The sequence below is a fragment of the Equus asinus genome, chromosome 6, assembly GCF_041296235.1.
Source record: "Equus asinus isolate D_3611 breed Donkey chromosome 6, EquAss-T2T_v2, whole genome shotgun sequence".
Classification (NCBI taxonomy): Eukaryota; Metazoa; Chordata; class Mammalia; order Perissodactyla; family Equidae; genus Equus; species Equus asinus.
The window spans coordinates 19,659,780-19,677,251 of record NC_091795.1 but is presented as its reverse complement, the minus strand read 5'-3'; the positions used below and the strand labels follow the sequence as shown (position 1 = coordinate 19,677,251).

The 17,472-nt window shown below is 46.7% G+C and overlaps 1 long non-coding RNA gene across 2 annotated transcripts in view; it reads left to right on the top strand.

Moving 5' to 3' along the window:
• Positions 1-17,472, top strand: part of LOC106838541 (uncharacterized) — a 304,473-nt gene that overhangs the window by 135,670 nt on the left and 151,331 nt on the right. The window contains exon 5 of one of the 2 annotated variants that reach the window (XR_006529459.2): positions 7,164-8,039. The exons of the other annotated variant lie outside the window; for it this stretch is intronic. This is a non-coding gene — a long non-coding RNA (uncharacterized lncRNA). Of the gene's footprint in view, positions 1-7,163; positions 8,040-17,472 lie in introns of those variants that run through there. 2 annotated transcript variants of the gene reach the window in all.

Sequence of the window (17,472 nt, the reverse complement as noted above, 5' to 3'; positions counted from 1 at the left end):
TCCTGGGCTGCAGGCTGCAGCTGGGGTTCACCGGGGATGAGCCCACCCCCGCTGGCTCCCCCCTGTTCCCCCTACCCCCACCTCCCCCTCTGCCCACCCTGGCCTCACTGGCCTTCCCAGCCCCCACACCCTGGTAGACACTGGGAGCAAAGGGAGGCCCAGACTGTGGCCTGAGGTTATTTACAGGGTGGGGGTGGGGAGGGAAGAGAAATTGCTTTGTTTATCTTAGGAGTCTGGAAACTCGACCAAATTCATCCGTTTCCAAGGAAGCCTTCCTTTGCAAGTTTCCAAAAGTGAAAAATAAAAGGAGATTCACTTCAAAAGAAACTAGGGGAAAAGCTGTTTTCTTTGGGAGCAGATTTGTTTATTATTATTTGATTTTCTAACTTTAGGTCTGTTGAAGGTAGGCAAAGGCAGTCACTTTTTTTCATATTTTTATTACATTCTTACTTTCATCTTCTCTTGCCTTATCAGTGCAGAGGGCAAATAATACCTTAAGAGACTGAAATGACATGTTCTCAGCTCTGCTCTTTTTACGCTGTCACTGGGAAATCGGGCTTTTGTATAAACTCTCATTGCATTTTCTGCTAAGGTTATAGATAACTCTGGGCGAATTCTATTCATTTTGTAAATTAAAATCACTCAAATTATCCCACTTTTGTAAATTAAAAAAAATTAAAAGTGCTTCAACACAATTTTTAAAATAATTTAAAAAATAATAAAAGCAGTTTTAATAAGCTAGTTGGTTGTCTGTACGATTTCCCTGGGTCTTTTGAAAATTTGGAGCAAACAGCGCCCCTATCAAATGTAGCATGCTAATTTATTGGCTTCTTTTTAATCTGCACTCAAACAATAAACTTTTCGGGTAGTGCCAGAAATGGTGTAAGTTTTGAAAAATATATTTTGAAGATAGAATCAGTGAGCTAAGAAGATGTCTGAAAAAGTCATAAAACGTACTCGAAAATGTTTTATTCCACATGTGAACATTCAATTTCATCGCAAGGATATAAATATTCAATTTTTAAAGCTTCTATTATTCATCATATTACGTGAATCTCTGTGCTGATGTAAGCCTAAACTCACAAGTTTTCCTACATATTTTAATATTTTATGCATTCATTTTATAGGAGTTTTTGAAATCTTGGTAAGAGGTAATATATGGCACAAAAAAGACTGACATAAATCCTGTTAAATCCAGTCTACTTTTTCCTAAACTGTGTCTTTAAGGTAAAATATATTCAACAAATAGGATTTTTTTTTTTCTCTCCATTCTCTAGTTACTTAAGAGAAACCAGAGGATTATCGTTACGATGAGAGAATGGGTCTAGAAGGCAGTAATTTTTTTTAGGAGGGGCCGGGCTCTATCAGTTGGCCCAGGGTTCTGCCTGTTGTGTCTTTGCTGGTAAATTTAAAACATTAACTGCAAGTTTTAATACTGCGCTTTCCCGTGAGTCACTGGGCCGAGAGCCCATCCTGTATTGTCAGGCGAGGGCCCACGATGAGAAACAAGTAAAATGCAGCTATTAGAAGCCTTTCCTACTGCAGCTGAACATCTGTAATTAAGAAAGCTCCAGGACTTCCACAGTATTTTGTTTCTAGAGAATTGGAGTCATGGTCTTTCAGCCCCAAAGGAAAGGCCGTTCATTCAAGACCCTGGGCGTGGAATGGGAAGAGCTCAAAGAAAACCATTTTCTGTGTTACAGACGAGTGTTTACATTACTAGTCAACTTTTGGTTCAGGAAAGAAGCTCTAACCTGCGTAGGTTTTCAAAAAGAGTTCAGTATTCTGTTGACTGAACACAGGGCAGGCTCAGAGAAATGTGACTATTGAATGATGCAACTGAAACTTTCCAAGAAAGCAGAGGGTGGAGTTTTGATCCTAGGAAGCCCCATTGATAGTATTTTTTTCTGCTTGCTGGAAAATCAACCAGGAAAGAAAATATGTCTGAAACATTTAAAATATAGGCTGTCCTGGCTTCTGGTTCTGGAACAAGATGGTGTACACTCTCTTTTCCCTACTCCATTTCTCTAAATACAACTAAAAACCCTGGAAACGATTCAGCAGACAATAATAAAAGAACTTTGAAAGCTGGAAAAAAGAAGGGGAACTGGCAAGAAAACTCAAGACTTGAGAAACAACAACTTTTTGAGTTCCCTGAGTTTTCTTATCACCCATATACCCCAAAATGGGTACAGGAGAGGTTGCAACGTGGACTCACCAAAAGGCACAGACAAAAAAAACAAGAACAAAACCAAGAACATCCTGCTCACTCTGGCCAAGTCTAGGAAAGGGGAAACCCAGCAGAGACCCAGTAAGACGCTCCAGCCCCCGCTTTATAGCCCAGGGTCCTTGCAGAGGATCTGATCTGCTGGCAGCAGCAAACCCCAGGCAGTTCTGGTCCCTGGTCCACAACTGTGACACTGAGCCGGTGTCCTGATCTACCCACGGCAGCAGTAAAGCCCTGTCTGTGTCTCTCTGGCCTCCACCCAGTAGCATAAAGAGACCCAGGTCCACCAGTTTCTTGCCTACTCCCAAATGTTGCCCAGCAACAGAGTCTCAAACATAATAATCACTAAGAAAACAATTTGTTGTTAGTGCCATCCAGTTGATTCTGACTTCTAGTGATCTTATGCACAGCAGAGGAGAACCCTGCCTGGTCTTTTTGTGCCATCCTCTCATCTTTCGGTGCTGTATCAGACAATGTTCCTTTGCTAGACATAGGGATTTCATGGTTGATTTTTTTTGGAAGTGGGTGGCCAGGTCCTTCTGCCTAGTCTGTCTTAGTCTGGAAGCTCCACTGAAACCTGTCTACCATGAGTGACCCTGCTGGTATTAGAAACACCAGTGGCATAGCTTTCAGCATCACAGCAACATGCAGCCACCACAGGACGACAACCAACATGAGGGTGGTGTGGTTCCCTGACCAGGAAATGAACCTGGGCAGAGGTGGTGAGAGCGTCGAATCTCAACCACTAGACCACCAGGGCTGGCTAAGAAAACGATATAAAGCAATATACTAAAAAACATAATTAAATCAAAATAGAACTCTAAAAAGTGTTCAAGTAACCCACAGGAAGTCAATAAAAAAACAAAACAAAACCCAGAAGAATGAGATACAGGATGAACAAATAGAAAACAAATGATAAAATACCAGACCCAGCCCTAATAGATCAATAATTACCTTAAATGTAAATGGTCTAAATACACCAATTAAAAGGGAGAGGTTGGCAGAGTGGATTAAAAAACACAACCCAACGGTACGTTGTCTATAAGAAACTCATTTCAAATTTAATGAAATAGGTGGACTGAAAGCAAAAGAAAGAAAAAAGATAAAACATGCAAGCCTTAACCAAAAGGAAGCATGAGTGGCTGTGTTAACACCAGACAAACTAGGCTTTAGAGCAAAGAAAGTTATTACGGGCAAAGAGGGAAATTATATAATGGCAAAAAAGGATTAATCCACTAAGAAGACATAGCTATCCTGTGAATAAACAACAGAGTTTCATAATATATGAAGCAAAAGCTAAGACAGCTGAAAAAAGAATTAGATAGTTATAAGCCGTGATAATCCCAATAAAATTACTAAAAAAAAAAAGAATTAGATAAATCCACAGTTGTGGTTGGGAGCTTAAATTCCCACCCCTACCCTCCCAATCAGCACTTCTAGCACTACTGAAAAGAAAATCAGCAAGAATATACAAGAAGTCAACAACACTATCAACTGAAAAGATCTGATTGACATTTATAGAATGCTCTGTCCAATGACAGCAGAATATACCTTTTTTTCAAGGGACCATAGAACATTCGCCAAGATAACCTTGTACTAGGTCATAAACTTTAACAAATTCCAAAGAATTGAAATCATACAGTGTGTTGTCTGACCATAGTGGAATCAAATTAGAAATCAAAACAGAAAGTCAATAGGGAAATCTCACACACTTGAAAACTGAAAAATAACTCCTAAATAATTCATGAGTCAAAGAAGTGATCTCAAAGGAAATTTTAAAAACACAAAGAACTGAACTAAAATGAAAATAAGCATATTAAAATTTGTGAGATGCAGCTACAGCAATGCTGAAAGGGAAATTTAGGGCACTCAATACCTACATTAGAAAAGAGGAGATATCTCAATCACTAATCTAATTTCCTACTTCAAGAAATTAAAAACAGAACAGCAAAATAAATTCAAAGCAAACAGCAGAAAGGAAATAATAAAGAGCAGAAATCAGTAAAATTGAAAACTGGAAAACAATAGAAAAAACCAATTGAAACAGAAAGAGAGTTCTTCAAAAAAAAAAAAACCTCAATAAAATTAATAACTTCTAGCAAGACTGGCAAAGATACAAAGAAGACACAAATCACCAGTATCAGGAATGAAACAGGAGATACCACAATAAATTCTGTAGCCATTAAAAAGATAAGTAAATGCTACAAACAGCTTTATACTCATAAATTCAACAATTTGGAAGAAATGGGCCACTTCCTCAAAAACCACAAATTGCCAAAACTCAACCAAGATAAAATAGATGATTTATTCAGTTCTATTACTATTAAAGAAATTGAATTTGTAATTAAAGTGGTCCTCCCAAAGAAATCTTTAGGCCCGAATGATTTCACTGGAAAATTTTACCACTCAAAGCATAATTAATGCCAATTCTACACAATCTCTTCCAGAAAATAGAAGAGGATAAACCACATCCCAATGCTATATGTGAGGCCATCATTACTCTGATAGTAAAACCAATCAAAGACAGTACAAAAACAAATTAACTAAAGACCAATATTTCTCATGAACTTAGATGCAAAAATTATCAACCAAATTTAACTAATCAAATCCAACAATGTTTAAGAAGAATAAGACACCACCACCAAGAAGGATTTGTGCCAGGTGTGTGAGACTGATTCAATATTTGAAAATCAATCAATATAATCTACCATATTGACAAGATAAAGAAGAAAAATCATTTGATCGTATCAACTGATGCAGAAAAATCATTTGACAAAATTCAACACCCGTTAGTGATGGAAAAACACCTCTCAATAGGAAAAAACTAAGAATAAATGGGAACTGCTCCGACATTATGAAGAACATCTATTACATCCTACATCAGACATTGTATTTAATAGTGACAGAGTGAAGGCGTTCCCTCTAAGATCTGCCACAAAGCAAAGCTGCCTGCTCTCACCATTCCTACTCTACACAGTGCTAGAAGTTCTAGCCACTGTACTAAGGCAGGAAAAAGAAATAAAAGTCATACAGATTGAAATAGAAGAAACAAAGCTGTCTCCTTCTGCAGGCAACAGGACTGTCTACACGGAAAATCCCAAGGAACCTATGGAAAATAGGTCATCTTCCTTCCACTGGCTGCATTGACAGCTAAGTACTTCCAGTAGTTCTTAGGGGTTTGCCTCGGTGGACAGCAGCACAGGGGCTGAGGGCACAGCTTGGGCGTGGTAGACCAGGTGGACACTTCAACTCCACCATTCCCAGCTGTGTGCCCCCAGCACCTTCCTTGATCTCTCTGAACTTTGGTCCTCTCATCCGAAATGGGGTTTATAATAGAACCCACATCGTAGAGTGGTTGTGATATTAAATGAGGGCAAGTGTATAGACAGTTGATCCGCGTACTTGCCTCTGGTCCTGCTGGAGTTGCTGCTGATGTCCGTGATGGTGCGCTATCTGGTCTTGCTGCCACCAGGCACTGTCGCTGAAGCTAAGAGACCTGAATTCCTCTGTTCAGTGCTCCTGTGACTTGTCAACTGGTCCAAGCCTTCTGAGCCTCGCTGCTCTCATTTATAAAGTGGGGACAATAACCCCTCTCTTATAGGATTCCTGTTAAAGCCAGAGGAAACAACACACAAAAGTATTTTGAACGCTCTGAGAATAGAGTAATAATGATAATACAAGAATTTATTGAGCACTTCCTTCCGCCAGCACCATGGGTTGCTTTTTACCTTTTACTTAATCCGTATAACCATGAGTTATTCGTCTCATTTAGGTAGATTGGGAAACTAAGGCCCCAAGAAGTAATTCGCCCAAAGACACAGCTTGTAAGCACTAGAATCCAGGTTTGCACTCGCAGATCCTGCTATGTTCTCGTGCTTCCCAGAGAAAGTAAGCTAGTGAGAGCAGGAATAGCTTGGCGTAGGGGCTCTCTTCCACTGGGAAGATGGGTGTCATCTGGTGTGGGTCACAGAGCACAGTCTGTGACAGGCTGTGGGGGGAGCCAAGAGTCATCCTTGGCAGTGGCAAATCCTTCCAAACTAACACAGTGCCTGAGAAATAAGGTTCCCTTTGGGAGGACCAGGTGGGATGTTGCTCAGACTCATCCTTGCCTTTCCTTGAAGGATTGCTGACGAGGCTGACGCCAACTACGTGCCCGGGTCTATAAATAATGCTATCACTTCTAATAAGGACTCAGTCTGGACTGAAGTCATTCTTTCAGGTGCAGAAAAGGAAAGGTTGCCTGTGCGTCACGCACTTAAAATAGGAGTGGGGTCAGAGGGCCAGCTGGGGCTCATGGGTGCCAAGTGGGCGGTTTCTCAGCTGGTGTTCCCTAATATTTCCTGCTTTGGACAGCAGGTTCCTGTCCCCTCTTTTGAGTTAAGAATATTTAAAAAGCATGTAAACCATGTTTAAAGAGATTACTTGCTTTCCCTTCTCTCTCCTCCACGTGTGTTCTTTTCATCCGTAATCTGCCTTCGTCTTTACTGGCTGTTCATGTCTTGTCCTGAAATATACTAGTTACAGAAATTAAAATAGGAAACTCTGCCTCTTTCTCCCTAGCCCTACACTGTGAATCCATGAAGTTTTCCTTGGCTATTTCTTCCCAGAGGCAACAGGGAAGGCACTAGTTGGATAATTCCCATGGTCCCATGGTGTGGCGGAAGTGATGCGCTGTCCATACGTTGGGGTGCTCTATGAAAAAAGTGTCTCCTTTGTGAAGGAAGGTGGACTACAGTCTGAGCTCCTACCAGTTCTAAGAGTCTGTGATTTATTTCCTTTTTATAGCCTGGCTATATTTAGGCCAATGAATTGCATTCAAGATGAACTCATCACTGATTCATTCAACGGATTCTTTCATTCAACAGTTATTGAAACGACTTCTGGTCTAGACAAAATAGCATAAACTCGTCTCTCTCTTCTCTCTTCCCGGCTTTAGGTACAATGATAAACTCTGGAAATAAAGCAAGAGGCAACCAAAGGAAAACTCCGAAAGCTGGGGAGAGAAAGGGGAACTAGTTAGGGATCCTAGGGCTGGAGGAACAACATGGCAGCAGGGTGTCTCCCTGCCCCTGCATCCAACAGAAGGTGACCTAGGCCTGGCACTTCCTGATGCCCAACCTGGCACTAGAAGACAGCCAATGTAGGTTCATTCTTGCCCCTTCCTGATGGGCCAGAGATTCTCCTCCCTCACTGACAGACAGCTGGGGTGATCGGGTGGTGCCAAGAAAGGGAATTACACCGTACAAAGCAGCCCATCCTTGGAAGAAGCGCTCTTGGGCTCCGTGGATCTGAGATTCCCTTCCTTCACGTAGAGGCACCAGGAGGAGCAGCCTGAGGAATTTTCCTCAGCCCCCTCAGCTAGCAGCAGGAAGGACCATGGGAGCCCCAGGAGACTGGAATAGTATGAAAAAGGCTCTGAAACGAAATTGTCATTGGACCAACAGCCCACTAAACTAGGCCAGGATCTGCCTGCTAAACATAAACAGGGTGTGGGCCTGCTTAAAAAATTAAAAATATTCAAATAGGACTCAGGGTTTCCTAACATAAAAGGCAAGATGTCCAGATACACTTGAAAAATGCACTTCATTCTAAGAACCAGGAAAACAACTTAAGTGAGAAAATACAAGCAGCTGACACTAACGCTGAGATGAATGAGGTGGTGGAAGCACCTGACAAAGACTTTAAAGCCGCCATCATCAGAATGCTTCAGAAAGCAATCACAAATTCCCCTGAAACAAATGAAAGAATAGAAAAATCTCAGCAAAGAACTAGAATAGAAATAAATAGGAAAGAAATAGAAATAGAAGTTATAAAAAAAGAACCAAATGGAAGTTATAGAAGTGAAAATAGAAAAACAGAAATAAAAAACTCACAAGATGGCCTCAGTAGTAGAATGGATATGGTGGAAGGCAGAATCAGAAACTGAGGAACGCACAATAGAAATCACCCAGCCTGAATAACAGGCAGAAGATAGACTGAAAAACTTCTCTCCTGTGAGTGATGACTTTGATTCACAAATTGGCAGCATCAACCACACTGCAGAGGGGTTGTTTAATCAACTTAAGAGGACTAATTAAATAGTGACAAATAATTGGAAAATTAAAAAATTTAAATAACATCATTTGCAATAGTACCAAAAAATACAGAGAGTGCATGGGTCACAGAGGGTTTTTAGGGCAGTGAAAACACTCTGTATGATACTATAGTGGTGGATACACGTCATCATACATTTGTGCAAACCCATAGCATATACAAGACTGAGAGTGAAGGCTGATGTTAACTATGGACTTTGGGAAATAATCATGTGTCGATATGGGTTCATCTCTTGTAACAAAGGTACCACTCTGGTGGGAGACACTGATTATGGGGGAGGCTGTGCACGTGTAAGGGGGGGGGAAAATGGGAAATCTCTGTACCTTCCTCTCCAGTGTGCTGTGCACCTAAAACTGCATTAAAAAAGTCTTTAAAAAATACAGAGAAATAAATGTAATGAAATTTAATTAAAAACTCCAAGATTGTTATTGTGAAAAATTAAAAGAATGCTAAATAAATATTTATGGAATAAAAGACAATACTTTTAAAGTCAGTTCTTTCCAGATTGATCTGTAGAGCCAGTGTGATTTCAATACTGATTCCAGCAGAATTTTGTTTATTTTTATTTTTAAAATAAACTTCATTCCATGATTTATTTGGAAAATTAAAGGACCCAAACAATCTTGGACAAGAATGCTCGTCACAGTTTATTCTGAAGCTTTAGTAAACAGGACAGTGCGAGATTTATATAATCATGGACAAACAGACCAATGGCACAGGAGGGAGAGTCCCAGAACAGACCACACATATTCAGTTACTTGATTTATGACAAAAAGACGCTGCCATCCAGTGAGGACAGGATGGACGGACGGCTTTTTCATTAGCTCTGCGGGGTCGACTCCCACCTGAAAGAATGAATCTTGACCCTACCTCACACCAGACACAAAAATCAAATTAGGTAGATTGTTAATCTAAATGTGAAATGTAAAATAATAAAACTGCTGAGGGAGAGGGCCCTAAACACAAGAGGGCTGGCTTCTTTCGTTATGAGATGCGTAGGGTCTCTGGCTCCTTCTTCCTCCCGACCGACAGGGTGAGAGGTGTTGCTGCAACCAGCTGGGCATTTCTTACAAACCACCTTGGTGCGCCTGCCATCTCGCCTCCGCAGGGGGTTGCTGACGTTATGGTAGAGCCAATGGGAGCTTTGAGAACAGCCAGCAGAGCCGTCCAAGGAAGATGCCGAAGCAGAGGAGGAGACAGACTTGTGAGTTGAGCAGGTCTCCAGGGGTACCTGGCAGTGACCCCACACCAGGAATTAGAGGACAAAGCAAGGTCTTGTTGAGCCAAAATCAGCTGTCCCCTCCTTCCCCTGCTTCCTTTTCTTTACTTGCTCCCATCAGAGTCAGGTTCCAAAAGCCTTTCTGGGAGGGCTGGGGAGCAGACTCTGCTCCTGCCCGGAGCGAATGGGCCCCAGGCAGCCAGCATGGGGATGGGCTGGAGGAGAGGCAGCTGTGAGGAAAGGCAGACCCAGAGCAGCACAAGCTCTTGATCGGGTTTGCAGAAGGAGGCAGTGAAGCAGACGGGGCTTGGCCTCTGCAGGTTTCCCTCGTGGGTTCGAATCCCACCTCCACTCTTAACCTCTAACCTCCCAGGGCCTAATTCCTGCACTCATGCAGCAAGGATGATGGTAGTGCCCACTCCATCGGGTTGCCATGAGCAATGAATAGCGTGTGAAGTGCTCAGAATAGTGTCTGTGCCGCTGAGGCACTGCAGGTGGTCAGGGGAGATGACACCCCGAAAAGGCAAGGGGTCATGCTTCCAGTTTCTTAGGTAAGGAAAGAGAGGCAGTGATGGCTTTTGGCACTTGCCCGTGGAGGTAGAGCCTGGCTCTTGCCTGAGCTAACCACTGTCCTACCCAGCCTCAGTGGAAACCCTGGCCTGTCAGTAGGACCAACTAGGCAGGGCGGTGACCATGTGATGTGGCACCAGGGACAGGACAGGGATGAGTGGAGCCCTGACTGGGGCTGGGAGAGGTGCCAAAGGCAAATCAGCATCACCTCCTTGACTGGTCAGCCTCCAGGGGGTGACTCTAACCAGCACCCTGCCTTGGGGGCCAGCCTCTCTGTGGGGTGGGCAGAGGCAGCCTGAGGTGCTCCAAAAGCCTGGGAAGACTTCCCCCTGGACAGCATTCCCTCTTGGGATCTGTCAATTGATGGCTGAATTGTCCACTGTTAGAGAGTCATTTCTTTAGCTTTGTGTTTGGTCCTCTGTTAAAAGGCAGAGCCCTCACTGGCAGAGAAGAAGACTAATTAGCCTTGATGCCTAACTCTGTGAGTTGCATGCAAGCAGGTTTTAAAGAAGGTAGGGGAGAAAGCATTAAGGATTCCTCTGATCTGAAAGGAAATAGCCATGACAACACAGTTTGCAGAGAGCAGCAGTTTCCTGGGCTGCCCCAATTTCTGATGTGCTGGGCTTGGGAGGGTTCCTCAGAGGCCTCCTCTCCTGTGTCTCCTGTGAACCTCTGAACAGTCCTGGGAAGCAGAGATCATCCTTGTTTCACAGATGAGGAAACATGAGGGCCACCCCTCACCCGTGGTTCCAGAGAGCAGAGCAGTCAGCGCTAGGAGACGGGGGCTCCCAGGCCCACGTGCTTCCTGTGTCACCCCTGCTTTGTGTCCCCAGGGGGTGTGGCAGGCTGAGGGAAGGGGAGGGGCTGCTCCCAATTACATAAGAGTCCGTGGGAGGGGGGCCCAGGTGCTTCCTATGCAGTGGGGACAGCTGGGAATCCCGTGGCGGGCGGCTCCTCCCTCCCCTGCCCGCACTGACATCTGCGAAAGTCCACCCTTGTCCTGTTTGTCACGAATTCTTTTCCTGACTCAAGAATGGACATGTTTAAGCCCCAGGCCCCTGAGAGTGGAAAATGTCTGCTCACTCTCTCGCCCTGCTTCCGCAGGAGTCTGGACATCAGCTCCTCCAGGGACCGGCCCTGGGGGCCCAGATGGCTGTGGGGACGCACTCAAGAGCTGTGGGCCTCCAGGACAGTGTGGCCCTGAGGACATCTGAAGAGATGGTGACAACTACACTCTGTATTTAAGAGTTTTCAAACGGGAGAATTCCTGCCAGTCATAAATTATCCTTCTGTGACAGGTGATTTTTCTGTTGTTGTTAGAGATGACGATTTGCATACGGGAATGAGAAGTGGCCCCACTGTTCTCCTTTGCTGGCTGGGAAGCAGGAAATCTGCCCACTCCGGGGTCGCCTCGCATGAGTGCGAATGAAAAACGACAACTTTCTTCTTAGTTCTCAATCCTTTCTCTTGCCTTGTTACTTTTCTCCTTCTTTCATTTCTTTTCATCTGCCTTCCCATTGTCCTCTTTATTCCTCACACAATATTGAATGTTCCCTTCTGGTCAAGAGTTGGCTTGGTCCAGACCAAGTGGAAATAAACATGATTAGATCTGTTCTATGCTGAGAGGGACTAAGACAAGATCGATGCCAGATATTGTTGTAATGATGAAAGTTGGGGGCAGAGGGCACCAGGAAGGGGCAGACTAGGTTCACAGGAGATGTGCCATTTGCTCTCATCAGTGTGTGTGACACAGAACAAGGCAGAGATGTACCAGTCCAACATTCTCCGGAACAGTGCTTCTCAGGGTGTGGTCCCTGGCAGAGTCAGCATCACCTGAGAATTTGTGAGAAATGCAGATTCACTGGTTCCACCCCAGCCCTCCTGAATCACAGCCTCTGGGGATGGGGTCTGGGAATCTGTTTTAACAAGTTCTAGGTGATTCTGATGCATCTTGAAGCTTGAGAACCATCACTTCTAGCACATAGACATATCGCTTTCTGTCATTAAGTGAAAGAATGAGGCTTTGGAGATGGATACAGGGGCCCCAAATGTCTGAGCAAGCCTTCATAGGCAGCAAGGGGGAGAATGGAGGAGAAAGGAGAGGTGGGCACTCGGGGCAGGGAAGACTGTGGTACTCCGTGAAGGACTTGCATTGGTGAGGGGCCAGCCTGGTGCAAGGGAGGCTGAACTGGGGAGTTAGGAAAATGGGTGAATTTCATTCAAAGAAGAATCCTTGCTCCCAAGTATGATTTTTTTGCATTATCAAAATAAAATAACTAAATAACTCTTCTAGGTTCTACAGCAAATGCTAAGCAAAGTAACTACTTGGTTCCTAAATTATTTCTGATAAATAGAGAAAATTGTTTCTTCAAAAAATTATGGAACTTTCAAACATAGAGAAAACTCCAGAGGGTAATATAACAAATACACTTAATGTGACAGTATTTAACACTCAGTAAACAATAACATTTTACAATATTGGCTTCAGATCTTTTTAAAAAAGATGCAGCTTGATTTCCTCCCTCCCTCCATTGCTTACTGCGTTTTGCACAGTAATATGAATGGAGTCACTCTGCAATTGTCTTTCTTCTCTCCGTGTTGTTCAGCTCTGTGTCGCTTCCCTGGACGTGGTTCATTCTTGTTGCCGTGTGGCAGGTACTCCAGCACATGCACCCCCCTCTCATCCTGACGGACATTTAAGTGAAGATCCTGATCAATGTCTTCCATGTACTTACGTGGGAGAGTAAATACGGGAAGTGGGAAGTTATCCTTAAGCATATTAAAGGAGAGGTTTTCTTTTTCAAATTAAAATACAAAGATCTCCAGATACCCAGCTGGAGCTATATTACTAGTTTTCCAAGAAAGGATTTCCTTGTCCATGAGCTCATTTCTTCCTTCACTCATTCAACCAATAATCGTTGAGCGGCCACCCCGGGTCAGGCACAGAGCTGGCTGCTGGGAGCCGGTGTGAGCCAAATCCTAGAGGGCTGTCGAGACTGCAGAGTGAGGGGGGCCTGGACGTTCCGCTTTTGTGTAGCTGGCAGAGTGGGGGCTGCCCAGTGTTCTTGCCTCGTGGATATTAGACTGGGGGCCACCCGAATCCTCTGGCCTCAGTAACTCTGACCTGGAAAAATGAATGAGCCCGTCACATTCTGTCCACCTGTTTACGGTTTACCCAAAACCTGAGCTACTTGGCTGAAACAGGACGCCCCTGAGAGTGACCCAAGTGTGAGAGCTGGCCAGCCCCCTGGATTTGGAGGACCCACACTCCACGTGCTGCTGGACGCTGCCTGAGCTGAATCATTGATTCTGTCCAGTTGGAGTCTTGTATTCAACAAACCCAGGGTTTTTTCACGCGTCGAGTATCTTCGAGAGTCCACTATTGCCAGACTCTGTGAGGGGCACTGGGGATATCTCAGTCACTTGGACTGACTTGGTCTCTGCCCAGAGGAAAGTAACAGTGCAGCGATGGCATGGGGCTGGATGGGGATGCAGGCGCACTGAGGAGGCCCTAACCCAGTCTTGGAGGAGGGACAAGAGAAGCCCCCAGGCTGGGGGCGGGGGGGAAGGAAGAAGGAATAGACAGGCTGGGATGGTTAATTTTACGTGTCAGCTTGACCAGGCTAAGGGATGTCCAGATAGCTGGTAAGACATTATCTCTGGCTGTGTCTGCCAGGCTGTCTGGAAGAGACTAGTGTTTGAACTGGTAGACTCAGTACTCTAGAGCAGATGGCCGGCTCCACCCCCCAGTGTGGGTGGGCATCATCCAATGCCCCCTCCGCTGGGAACTCAAATGGAACAAAAAGGCAGAGCAAGGGTGAACTCGCCCTCTCTGCTTGAGCTGAGATGGCCGTCTTCTGGCTCAACCCTCACTCCTGGTCCTTGGCGTTTGAACTCGGGTCGGGACTTACACCATCAGCTCCCATGCTCAGGCCTTTGGCTTTGGACTGAGTTACACCACTGAATTCACTGGTTCTCCAGCCGGCAGACAATAGGTCTTGAGACTCTTTGGGCTCTGTAACCATGTGACCAATTCCTAGAGTAAATTTCCTCCTGTGTATATCTGTATGTCCTTTGGGTTCTGCTTCTCTGGAGAGCTCTGACTGATACACAGGCCAAGGTGGAGGGAAAGAGTCCCAGCTTGAACAGAAAGCCAAAGCAAGAGAATCCTGGCCTCTGCAAGGATCTGAAAGAAATTCAGGGTCAGGGACCAAAGGAACAAGGGCAGAAACTGTCCCGGAAGAATCAGGCCTATCCCAAACTCTGTTTCCGATTTGGGGCGGGGGTGTCCCCGGAAAGGCAGACAAGCCCAGAAGGAGCAAGAGCCAACCCTCAGCCATCCCCTGTGCTCGGAGTCCTCTCGTGGGTGGGGTGATGGCATCCAGGGGCCTCATGTTGGCCTGCCTCTTTGCTGTACCCTCTTGCACCTTTCAAATCCCTCCAGCCACCAGTGATGCTGGGGGCAGCGCTGGGGCGCACCATCAACTCCCCAGCTGAGAGAGCCAGTGCTCAGCAAATGTGTGTTCACACCCGTGTTTATTTGTGAGGCCGTTTCAGATGCTGGCCCATTTGGTGAGCAGACACGGAGCCGTCCTTCCGTATAGCTGACAGCGGGCCGATTGGCAGGTGCTGCGGCAGAGGTGGGGCTGAGACAATGGCGGCTTTAACCCCATGAGCAGGTTTGATGCCAAGTCTGGAATTAAAGGATGACTCTTTACCCAACACACACTCTTACTCCACAAACCAGTGCGACACTGTGATGTCTGGAGGCCTCAAACGCCTCGGTGTCTGTCCACACTTGTGTTTGATGGCACTCGTGGAGGCCACAGGCTCTGTTGTAAACTTTGCACTTTATCTGAAGCATCTTTTTGGCTTTGTTAGCGGCTCCAATGCCATGCTTACACTTACTGTAAGTGATTTTTACACCCCTATTTTCCTCGGGGTGTGCATATGAATAAGAAAAGATAGGATGGTCTTAATGTCTGGATGCAGGTTATCATTTAAGGCCAATCTTCAACCATAACTGCATGATGCTCAGCTAAATAAAATAATCGAGGCTTACAGGAAGCGGCCTTGCTCCCCAGGGAAAAGGGCCCTGGGTCTGCACTGAGGCTTAGCGAGAGGCACAGCTGCCACACTCAAAGAAACAGTGCCCTGCTGGCTGCAAGTTCCTGTCTTGTTTATTGTTCTGTGTAGAAGTCTGGGGAGGCAGGAGGAAGTTGTAGAAATACCTCCCAACTCTTGGGGACACAGCCTGGTGAGGGGAGTCTGTCAGCCTTCACTGCAAACCCCACCCCGGCCTGCTTGGATGAAGCCTCATCCAGGGATGGAATGAGAACCTCCTCCAGGGGTAGCCGTGCTCACGGACACACTGATTTGACAGTTGCTGACCTCCCTGAGCGCCAAGCTCTCCTTCCTCCACCTGTGAGACCAAAATTCCCTCTTCCTCACCTTTTCCGGCTGCTGCCCCAGATGGGGCACAAAATGGGAGCTGGCCGAGGAGGAGGGGAGAAGCTCGGTTCACTGGCTAGGAGCCTCTGCAGGCTGGGAGGCATCATCTTCCAGGCAAAAGGCCTTCTCTTGCTTTGGACAACTCCTGTTTCATGGGGTGGAGAGGGCCAGAGATTGCTCCGGAGGGCACTGTGACCCCAAGGCCAGAGTCTGGGGAGTGCAGGACCCTGATCCAAACTGTAGAGGGGACTCCGCAGTGGGTATGAATGCTGGGAGGGCCTCCGGGACGTGGCGAGGGGAAGAGCCAGGGCAATGTGTCGAGACCGCAGGGCCGGCTGGACAGCCTTCCCTCCCAGTTCCCCGGGCTTGCACTCGACTCCCGGTGAGCACACAGGGACACACGCCCAAGAATAAAGCAGACAAAGGCAGAAGGAAGGAGACAGAAAAGGGGGCTGTGATGGCATCGGTAATCAGCTCTCACGTGGCTCTGACCTTCTGGTGAGGAAAGGAGAGCAGCGCCACGCAGCTCTTATTGTCTAGTAGAAGAAAACAGACGGATTCTTTGGGGAATTTTTTTTCCTGCCAACAAATTCTTGGAAGAATTTATGTGACAGGCCACCCCAGGGGAACATCCTTGGGTTGGGAGGGAGGCCACCTGGTCCAGAGGGCCTTGGAAATTCCAGCCGTGTAGCGGGAGGAGGGCTGGTGCAGCAGGATCAGGAGAAGCAGGTTGATGAGAGGATGTCCCTGGGAAGGAGGGAGGGAGCTGGGGGCAGGGCCTGCACCTATCCTTAGGGACAGCAGTGAAGGGGGATCCGGGACGGTGGGGGCTTGCTCCCTGGCCTGGGCCAGCTGGAGGAGGGGAATCTTAAGTGTCAGAATAAGTGGTCAGTGTTTCACCAAAACCAGGAAAGCGTCCCTGGGCCTCTGGGAGAAAGGAAGGGGCCTGCGGAGCCCATGAGGTGTAAGGGCTGTCACTCTTGGGCCTCATCAGGCTCTGGGTCCTAGGGAGGGTCAAGGTTGAAAAAGGGGAGCATGAAGAGAAGAAGGAGAGAAGAGAGGGGGAGCGGGAGGAGGAGGCAGAAAGAAATGGAAGGCTGGGCTGGAGGGCTAGAGAGCAAGACAGGCGGCAAATGAGACATGGGTCAGGGCGAGAGGCGACAGGGAGACCGTGATCAGGTGTTCTGCTGTTTCTGCTATCTGGCTTAGAGCCATTGGATAGGGCTTCACAAAATGAAAACCTACCACTGAGGAGGAGCGTGCAAAGTTGGCCAAGTGGGAAGCCTTGGGTGCTGGCTTGCATGATGCCGGCGGTCTGGGAACGTTCCAATGTGAGGCACCATGTTGGTAGAGGGAGCGAAGACAAGAGCGTTTCGGGGAAGTATTCCACAAAGGGGCTGTGCAGGGATTTCCTGGGGACGTAGGTCTGGGCAGGGGGAGACTTGTAGAAGCTGTGGGTGGGTGGTTCTGGCCCATGGACCTCCCCTCTTCCCCTAAACAAGCCCACCACCAAGGTGATAAAGTCACACCAGTTTGGGGGGCAGGGGGAAGGGGCGAGAGAATATCAGCAGTCCGAAGGGGGCCTGGGAGACAGAGGGTGTGAGGATTATCTGTCTGATGAGTCAGAGAGGAGGGGGCCATGACTCTGCCTGCTACACCCTAAGGAGGCTCCCACCTGGCGGGGAGGTCTGAGGACAGACAGGACACGGGTCTGCCTGGCTTCCCCACTACCCACCTTCTCCACCTGCTGGGGCAGCTCAAGCGCGCTCCCCCAGAGATCCCCCAGGAGGGGGTGGCCCTGAGGGTCTTGGTCCCCCAGAGGGCCCTCCTGCCTGGGCACTGGATGGCTGTTGGGGGAGCTCAGCCTGGCAGCCTGACGTGAGCCCACCTTCCACCCCAAGCTCACGTCTCC